This window comes from Chiloscyllium plagiosum, unplaced genomic scaffold (assembly GCF_037043375.1).
Source record: "Chiloscyllium plagiosum isolate Xiang-an unplaced genomic scaffold, Cpla_swu_hap1 HiC_scaffold_41, whole genome shotgun sequence".
Lineage (NCBI taxonomy): Eukaryota > Metazoa > Chordata > Chondrichthyes > Orectolobiformes > Hemiscylliidae > Chiloscyllium > Chiloscyllium plagiosum.
In genome coordinates this window covers 12,090,676-12,100,433 of record NW_028270179.1, presented here as the reverse complement: position 1 = coordinate 12,100,433, position 9,758 = coordinate 12,090,676, and positions in this window count along the sequence as shown.

Below are 9,758 nucleotides of genomic sequence, written 5' to 3'. Positions count from 1 at the left end.
GGGAATTTGTGTTGCCGATGTTTCGTCCCCTGTCTAGGTGACATCCTCAGTGCTTGGGAGCCTCCTGTGAAGCGCTTCCGTAATGTTTCCTCCGGCATTTATAGTGGTTTGTCTCTGCCGCTTCCAGTTGTCAGTTCCAGCTGTCTGCTGCAGTGGCCGGTATATTGTGTCTAGGTCGATGTGCTTATTGATTGAATCTGTGGATAAGTGCCATGCCTCTAGGAATTCCCTGGTCGTTCTCTGTTTGACTTGTCCTATAATAGTAGTGTTGTCTCAGTCGAACTCATGTTGCTTGTAATCTGAGCGTATGGCTACTAAGGATAGCTGGTCATGTCGTTTCGTGGCTAGTTGGTGTTCATGGATGCGGTTCGTTTGCTCTCTTCCTGTTGTCCTCTGTGGTGTTGTGTGCAGTCCTTGCATGGGATTTTGTACACTACATTGGTTTTGCTCATGTTGGGTATCGGGTCCTTCGTCCTGGTGAGTTGTTGTCTGAGAGTTTCTGTTGGTTTGTGTGCTATTATGATTCCTAATGGTCGCAGTAGCCTGGCTGTCAGTTCAGAAATGTTTTTGGTATATGGTAATGTGGCTAATCCTTTGGGTTGTGGCATGTCCTCCTTCCGTTGTCATTCCCTTAGGCATCTGTTGATGAAACTGCAAGGGGATCAGTTTTTGGCAAATACATTGCATAGGTGTTCTTCTTCCTCTTTTTGCAGTTCTGGCGGACTGCAGTCTGTTGTGGCCCTTTTGAACAGTGTCTTGATGCAACTTCTTTTGTGTGTGTTGGGGTGGTTGCTTTCGGAGTTTCGGACTTGGTCTGTGTGTGTGGCTTTCCTGTATACCTTTGTGGTGAATTCTCCGTTCGCTGTTCTCTGTACCATCACGTCTAGGAATGGGAGTTGGTTGTCCTTGTCTCCTTCTCCAGTGAATCGGATTCCTTTGAGTGTGGCGCTGATGATCTGGTGTGTGTTCTCTATTTCTGTGTTTTTAATGATTACAAAGGTATCATCGGCATATCTGACCAAGAGTTTGGGTTGAATATGCGGTAAGACTGTTTGTTCTAACCTTTGCATTTCTGCTTCTGCTATGATTACGGAGATGGGTGAGCCCATGGGTGTGCCGTTGATTTTTTCATACATTTGGCTGTTGAATGTGAAGTGTGTTGTGAGGCACAGGTCCAGTATTTTGAGTATGCCGTCTTTGTTGATAGGTTCCCGGTCTTGTTGTCTGTTCTGTATGTCCAGCAGGTTGGCTATTGTTTCTCTGGCTAGAGCATTGTTGATAGAGGTGAACAGTGCCGTTACATCAAATGAGACCATGGTTTCTTCCTTGTCTATGTCTGTATTTCTGATGATGTCCAAGAATTCCTGTGTTGACTGTATAGAGTGACTGGATAGGGATAGGGATTATGTGTTGGTGCTGAAGCGTTTTACAGTGACACGGAGTTGGTGTCGGGTCTGGAGATTGTTAAAAGATTATGGTGGATTTAGGTGCTGGGGAATGTTTCAGGAACAGAGATGGAGTCAGGGGCTGGAGGATATACAAAATGTAATAGAAGCTGGAGGAGTTTTCTGGGAGTGGGACGGGGCGCGAAGGAGGTTGCAACAGAATTTTAGAGCTGCATAGATGCTGGAGGAAGTTACAGAAATAAGGATGAGTGAAATCTATAGAAGGCAATCATGGTTTTATAGTCTGGGGGATGTTAGAGAAATAGGAAAGCAAGGGAGAAGATGTTACAGAGATAGAGAGACACGTGCATGTTCCAACAGTCTACTCATTTTTATCTTAATTCTTTCACAGGGTATGGGGAGGGGGGCAACAGCTCAGGTTAAAGATATAGGAACTTGTGTAGTTGCTGGAAGTGGATCGACTGATGGTGAGTACATGGGCTGGAGTTAATTCAAGAGACATTGATGGGTACGGGAACTGGAGGTGGTTTGAGAGATAGGGAGTGGTGTGCAGGATGGTGGTGGGCAGAGAGATTGGGTGGGGTGTAGGGGCGGGACAATATTACAGGGATAGGGAGAAGTGTAGGTGCTGGAAGATGTCACAGAGAACACTTGGGGTGTAGGTGCCGGAACATGTAGCATTGAAGGGGAGGGGTGATGTTGCTGGAGAATGTTCCATTGATAGGGAGTGGGTGTAGGTGCTGGGGAATGTTACAGGGAAGGGAGTGAAAGTTGGTGCCGGAGAATGTTTCAGGGTTTGGGGTGGGTGTTGGTGCTGGAGAATGTTCCAGTGATAGGGAGAGGTGTAGGGCTTGGAGAATGGTATGAGGGATCGAGAGGATTGCAGGTCCCGGAGAATGTCATATGGTTAGGGAGGGTCTTAGTGCTGGAGATTGTTAGAAGGTAGTGAGGGGTGTAGGTGGTGGAGAATGTTATAGGGATATAGAATGGTACAGGTGATGTAGACTGCTACAGGGATGGGAGAGGTCTAGGTGCTAGAGAATGTTACATTGCCAGCAAGTGCATGCAGGTGCTGGAGAATGTTACAGGATAGGGAGTATGTGTTTGTCCTGGAGCATTTTACTGCGACAACGAGTTGGTGTCGGGTCAAGGGATTGCTACAGAGATAGGGTGGGGTTTAGGTGCTGGAGAATGTAACAGGGACAGAGATAGAGTCAGGGGCTGGAGGATATAGAAAGTGGAATAGATGCTGGAGGAGTTCATTGGGAGAGGGACCGGATGCGGAAAGAGGTGATAACAGCAGTTTGGGGCTGAGTAGATGTTGCAGGAAATTACAGAAATAAAGATGTGCAAAATCTGCAGGAGATAATCGTGGTTTTCTAGTCTGGGGATTGTTACAGAAATAGGAAATCAAACCTGAAGATTACTCCATATTACAGAGATAGCGAGGCATGTGCATATTCGAATAGGCTACTGATGTTTTCTTAATTCTTTCCCACGGTTTGGGGAAGGTTGCAGTAGCTCAGGTTAGAGATAGGGAGGGCTGTAGTACTTGGGAAGAGGTTAGCGAGATGGGGACTTGTGTAAGGGTTGGAAGTGGTTCGACTGATTTGGGGTACACGGGCTGCAGTTATTCTGATAGATAGGGAAGTGTTTGGGAGTTGGAGGTAGTTCGACAAATAGGGAGTGGCGTGGGGTCTGGAGTTGGGTAGAGGGATAGGGAGGGGTGTAGTGGTTGGAGTTTTTAGGGAGATGGAGAGAGCTGTAGGGTTTGGAGGAGGTTAGAAAGATTGGAAGGGACGAAGAGTTTGGAGGAGGTGATAGAAAAAGTGGTGTACGGGTGCTAAAGGAGGTGAGAGTGATATGTAATGGTGTTGGTTTGGAAGTGATTAGTGAGATAGGTAAGTGTGTAGGGGCGGGATGTGGTTCAAGATAGGCAGGCGTTTGGAAGCTGGAGGTATTTAGAGAGATAGGTATGGAGTTGGTTTTCGATAAAGAGGGGTGTGGGAGCTGCAGGAGGTTTTTGAAACAGGCAGGGGTATGGGGGATGGAGGTGGCTCGAGAGTTTGGGAGGGAGGCAGTGTTTGGAAGAGGTTCGAGAAATGGAAATCGCTTTGGGTGCTGCAGGAGATTAGAGAGACAGGGAGGCTTGTGGGGCTGGATGTGGTCAGAAAGATAGGGATGGTTGTAGGGGCTGGAGGTGGTTAGGGAGATAGGGTGCGGTCTAGGGCTTGGAGGAGGTTTAGAGATTGGGAGGAGTGTTGGATTTGGAGGAGGTTCGAGAAATCAAGAGGTATGTATGTGCCGGAGGTGGTTAGAAAATAGGAAGTCGTTAAGATTCTGCAGGAAATTATAATTACACAGCAGTGAAGGAGCTGGAGAAGCCTAGAGAGACGAGGAAAGGTGAAGCGTTCAGGAGGGGGTTAGAGAGATATGTAGGGTACAGATATTGGAGGAATATACAGTGATAAATAGGGTTGTTGTAGCTGCTGAAGATTGTGTAGAAGCTGAAGGCTACTGCGAAAGTTCGATAGAGATGATTGTAGCAGATGAAGTTGATGACAGGGAAATATACAGAGATACAGATGCACAGCTGAAACACGGATTTTCGCAGTGACTTAATAGATAACACGTTGTTTAACTCTGTAGAATAGACAAGGCATGGGGAGGAACTGGAACTGAATGACTGAGACCTTGCGGGGAACAATCACAAATGCTGTTGAGTCAGTGAGATACAGCAAAAGACAAGCCCTTCAGTTGACAGTAACAAAGTAAAAAGCCCTGTGGACCCAGCAAAGTCCTACTTGCTAACATTCGGACTCGTGCCAGAATTGGGAGAGCTGCCCAACAGACTGCTCACGCAACAACGGAACATAATGAAGCCTCATTGTGTCAGATCAAACATTGACACAGAAACCTCCTACTGACTCCCTTCTCTCAGCCTCATGGTGTCAAATTAAACACTGACACGGATACATCCTGCTAATCCATCCCCCTCAGCCTAATTGTATCAGATCATACGTTGACACAGAAAGATCCTGCTGACTCCTCTGCCTCGGCCTCATTGTGTCAGATTAAACACTGACAGAGACACCTCCTGCTGACTCCCCTCTCAGTCTGATGGCGTCAGATCAAACACAGACATGGAAGCAACTAACTGACTCCCCTCCCTCATCCACATGGCGTCTGATTTAACACTGTCACAGAGATCTCCTGCTGGCTCCCCTCTTTAAGCTGGTGGATCATTGTTACCCCACCACCCACAACAAAAACACACTTTCAATAATGTTTGGTGGAAGAATTGAGAGGTTGATCAAATTAGAGGATGCATACTGGGTGTTCCATTTCAAAACCACCACAAAGAGCATTGCTCAATGAAGAACATAGAATGGCCTGCCTGGACCAACAGCAGGTCCACATCACTATGAGGTGAAGTTCGTAACCTGGACCACTTACTTGCCAAATAGTTTCAGCTGCAAGTGATCGAGAGATTTAACAAATTAGACATAATATCTACAATCACGTCATATGCAGTCAGTGTGAATAGTGGTGAACAACCAAACAACTCAGTGGAGGAGGAGGATCCACAAATATCACATTCCTCAATGATGGAGGAACCCAGCACAACAATAGAAAAGATAAGGCTGAAACACTCGCAGCAATATTCAGACAGAAGTTTCAATGGGATGATCTATTTTTGTCTCCTCCGATGGTAGTATTCACGGAATTCGATTCATCTCGTCTGAGATTGCATTGAATTGAATTGAATTGCATTTATTATCTGGTGTGCCAGGCAGATCACGAAATTAAATAGCATAGATAAGTTAACAACAGGTAAACAGCGGCAAAAACCAAAACATAGTTCAGATTTTGTGAGTCCATTCAGTATTCATACGACCGGAGGGTAGAAATTGTTTCGACACCGGCTGTTGAATGTGTTCAGCTTTCTGTACCTTCTCCCTGATGGCAGAGGTTGTAGAAAAGCATTGCCAGTGTGGAATGCTTCTTTGGGAATCCTGGCGGCCTTACCTTCCCAGCGGGCCTGTTCGGCTGATTCTGTAGCTGAGAGGTTGCCTTTGTGTTTGTCCTGACCAAGTTCACCACTCTCTGTAACCGTCTTCGATCTTGAATCGTACATTTGGCATATCAGGTCGCGATACATCCAGAACGATCTACAAGCGACTCGAGGGATTGAATAATGCAAAGACTTAGGCATTGATAACCTTCCATTACAGCTGTTCCTTCTGGGCTATAGCACAGCATCGACCAGACAATGTGGAAAACTATCCGGACAAACACAGATAAAAGTTCAGACAACCAATGACTGCCCTATTGGTGTAATTGCTGTCATTAATAAAGAGATGCAAGATGTCATCTATAGTGGTATCAAGCAGCACTTCTCAGCACAAACGTACTCACTGAAGTTCAGTTTCGTCTATGCCAGGGCTAATCATCCCTAGAAGCTTTTGAATACTTGATTTAAGATTGGAAAACAAACTTGAAAAACAAAAACCGGTGAAGTGTGGAGGTGAGGCGAGAGTGACTGCACCTAACATCATAACAAACTCATTTGACAATTATGATGTCCAGAATTAATAGCAAAATTGGAGAAAATTGGAATCATGGAAACCTCTGCATTGGTTAAAGTTATACCAAGTATAAAGGAAGATGGTTGGGATTGGTGGAGAGCAACCATCTCAGCTCTTCAGCAGTTCCCCAGAGGAAGTTATTTCTGGGTACGCCTGTAGATCATACATGGAAAGGTAAGCCATCATATTCCTACGGAATGATGGGTTTCTGTTTGGATGGACAGACATGACTGTTGGTGGTTTAACTGGATAGTCATCATGTCTCGAGTAAAGGAGAAGTTGAGTAGGATTCATTTACAGTCACCTCAGGAATTGAACCCACACTGGTAGCAATAATCTGCATTACAAAACAGCCTTCCAACTGGCTGAGGTAAGCACGACCTCACTCAGCTCCTTCGGGTATCTCTTTTAATATTAATTTGTTCAGACATAGTGTTACACACTTCTGGAGTAGGTTGAAATTGAAGCAAGCTTCCTAGCTCAGAGGGAGGGACACGATGCGTGACCTCTAAGAGTGTTCTCCGTCCTTGGCCCAGCAGTCTTCAGTTGCTTCATAAATGACTATCTATTCGCCGTAAAATTACAAGGAGGGTGGGGCGGGGGTGGGGGGGGGGGGTGGGGTGGTGGTGTTCGCCAATGATTAGACAATGTTCACGATTTGACAATATTCGCAATAACTCAGACATGTATTACATGCGGGCGTGTACTTAGAAGTTTCAGGCAATGATCACGTCTAACAGTACAGAAGTGGACCATCATCCCCAAACATTCAACGTCACCACCATCTCTTAACGTCTATCTACCAATATCATGGGGATTGCCGTTAACCAGAACCGGACTGACCATATAAATTCATCACCTACTCCTATGAAGAGCTTACGCCTGAAACGAAGTTTCCCCTGCACGTCGGATGCTGGCTAACCTGTTGTGGTTTTCGAAAGCCACACTTTTCAACCTGTATAAAATCATTGGCTACAAGAATATGTCAGGGGCTCGGAATCCTGCAGAAATAACTTTCCTCAAGTTTTCCAAAAACCTGTCCATCATATATAAGACACACTTTGAATGAGTGTGTGCTGAAATGCGCCCCAATTTCCTGGCTGAATGCAGCTTCATCCCTCATCCACTAACACTCAGAAGCAGTAATGCCTGCCATCCAAACGGTGATCTTTAGAAATTTACCAAGGCTCCTTCCGAAATACATGTGAATTCACGACCATCAAGAAGGACAAAGAACGAAAATACATGTTCAAGTTCAATTCCAAGCCACCCACCATCTCGATTTGGAAACATGTTGAAAATCGTTCAGTATCATTGTTTGAAGTTCCCTCCCGAATGGCAAAGTAAGTTTACCTACCGCAAATAGACTGCAGCTGTTCAATTTGGCAGCTCACCTCCAACTTCTCAATGGTAAAAAAGAATGGGCAATAAATACTGTCCTATACTCCATGAATAAATTAGAATGAAAAATATTGTCCAAACGTGCCAGTGCTGGGCACTGAGTTTTGGGTTCTGTGAGTACAGGCCGGTTAGGCCCAGTCAGTAATTTGCTTGCTGTGAACATCTAAAGTGATATGCTGTTTGAAACAATCTGTCAGCCTTTCAGAGGCATGGCCTACATACGTAGCGTTACAAAGAGACTGACAATCACAGAACACATTACTGAGCTGTGAGTTAGGCAGAAGCAATTGAAAACTTACTCATATCTGACGTTAGAATGTTTAGATAGTGATATTGATACCATGAAAATGTTTGTGTATGATTTTCCGCACACAGTATTAATGCAAGGGAAAATAATTTTATATTTTTAAAGTCCTTTTACGTAATCATAATTTAATATTGGGTGTGGTAACGCGACTCATCTTTTCAAAGCGCCTTACTCAGATTTGCGCACTGTTTCCATCATGTTGTTGTTATAAAAGTGTACTGAATAAATGGGTGTATTTTGCACATATAGGACAATCGAAAAGTGGATATTATCAAGGGATGTCAAAACTTCAGGAAAGAAGGTTTTTAATGGTGAGGACAATGCTGCAAATATTTATACAGACATTTCTGTGGCAAGTCACACACAAGGACGTTGGGCGGCGATCATGTCGGCTACCAATGTAGCTGTATAATTCTGTTTAGATACTGATGTTGTGGAGCTGATATACACTGGATTTGTTTAATGAGGGTTTCAATGAGATACTCCGTGAGCTGCAGACTCCATCACCTTTATAATACGTTTATTTAGGATCGGGTCCAAGGTGCAGAATCCCAGAGTTTAGGTGGCACACCAGAAGAGATAAACTTGCAAAACATGCTTGTGGTGAGGTGATTTTTACAAATGTTGAATTGCATTTGGACCAGCACAGAGCCCTGTGCTAGTCCAATAGCCTGTCTGCCCCACACATTTCCCTATTATTCAGGTATAACTCTATATAGTCTGTTGTGAGAGATTGTCTGAATAAGTGTCCAGCTCCAGTTTCGAGATCTTAGGCCAGATTTTGGATATGATCACTGTTTTGGAGGTACTGGTGAGGCCCAGTGGCACTGAATCTGAATTCAGGCTATTTTTCAAAGTCAGTTTCAGGCAGTGACCAGTGGGGTACTGCAGGGATCAGTACTGGGACCGTAGCTTTTTACAATATATGTTAATGATATAGAAGATGGTATTAGCAATAACATTAGCACATATGCTGATGATACTAAACTGGGTGGCAGGATGAAATGTAATGAGGATGTTAGGAGATTACAAGGTGACCTGGACAAGTTAGGTGAATGGGCAGATGCATGGCAAATGCAGTTTAATGTGGATAAATGTATGGTTATCCACTTTGGTGGCAAGAACAGGAAGGCATATTACTACCTATATGGAATCAATTTGGTGAAGGGGCAGTACAGAGAGATCTGGGTGTTCTTCTACACCAGTCAATGAAGGTAAGCATGCAGGTACAGCGGGTAGTGAAGAAGGCTAATGGCATGCTGGCCTTCATAACAAGAGGAAGTGAGTATAGAAGCAAAGAGGTTCTTCTGCAGCTGTACAGGGCCCTGGTGAGACCACACCTGGAGTACTGTGTGCAGTTCTGGTCTCCAAATTTGAGGAAAGACATTCTGGCTATTGAGAGAGTGCAGGGTAGGTTCACGAGGTCAATTCCTGGAATGGCGGGATGACCTTATGCTGAAAGACTGGAGCGACGGGGCTTGTATACCCTTAAGTTAGAAGACTGAGAGGGGATGTGTTTGAGACATATAAGATTATTAAAGGATTGGACACTCTGGAGGCAGGAAACATGTTTCTGCTCATGGGTGAATGCAGAACCAGAGGACACAGCTTAAAAATACGGCGTGGACCATTTAGGACAGACATGAGGAGAAACCTCTTCACTCAGAGACTGGTGGCTGTGTGGAATGCTGTTCCCCAGAGGCCAGTGGAGGCCCATTCTCTGGATTAATTTAAGAAAGAGTTGCATAGAGCTCTCAAGGATTGTGGAATCAAGGGTTATGGAGATAAGGCAGGAACAGGATACTGATTAAGGATGATCAGCCATGATCATATTGAATGGTGGGTGCAGGTTCGAAGGGTAGAATCGCCTACTCCTGCACCTATTGTCTATTGTCTTTTGTCAACAGATTGCTGACTGCAGGATAATGTGCTCATTAATCTGAACACGAATTAGCTGTTTACTACAGTCACTAGCTTATGTGTACTCTGGTTATCTAATTATTCTTTACATCAATTGTTTTCAAATCGAAAACAATGTTGCTTAGTTTACTTCAA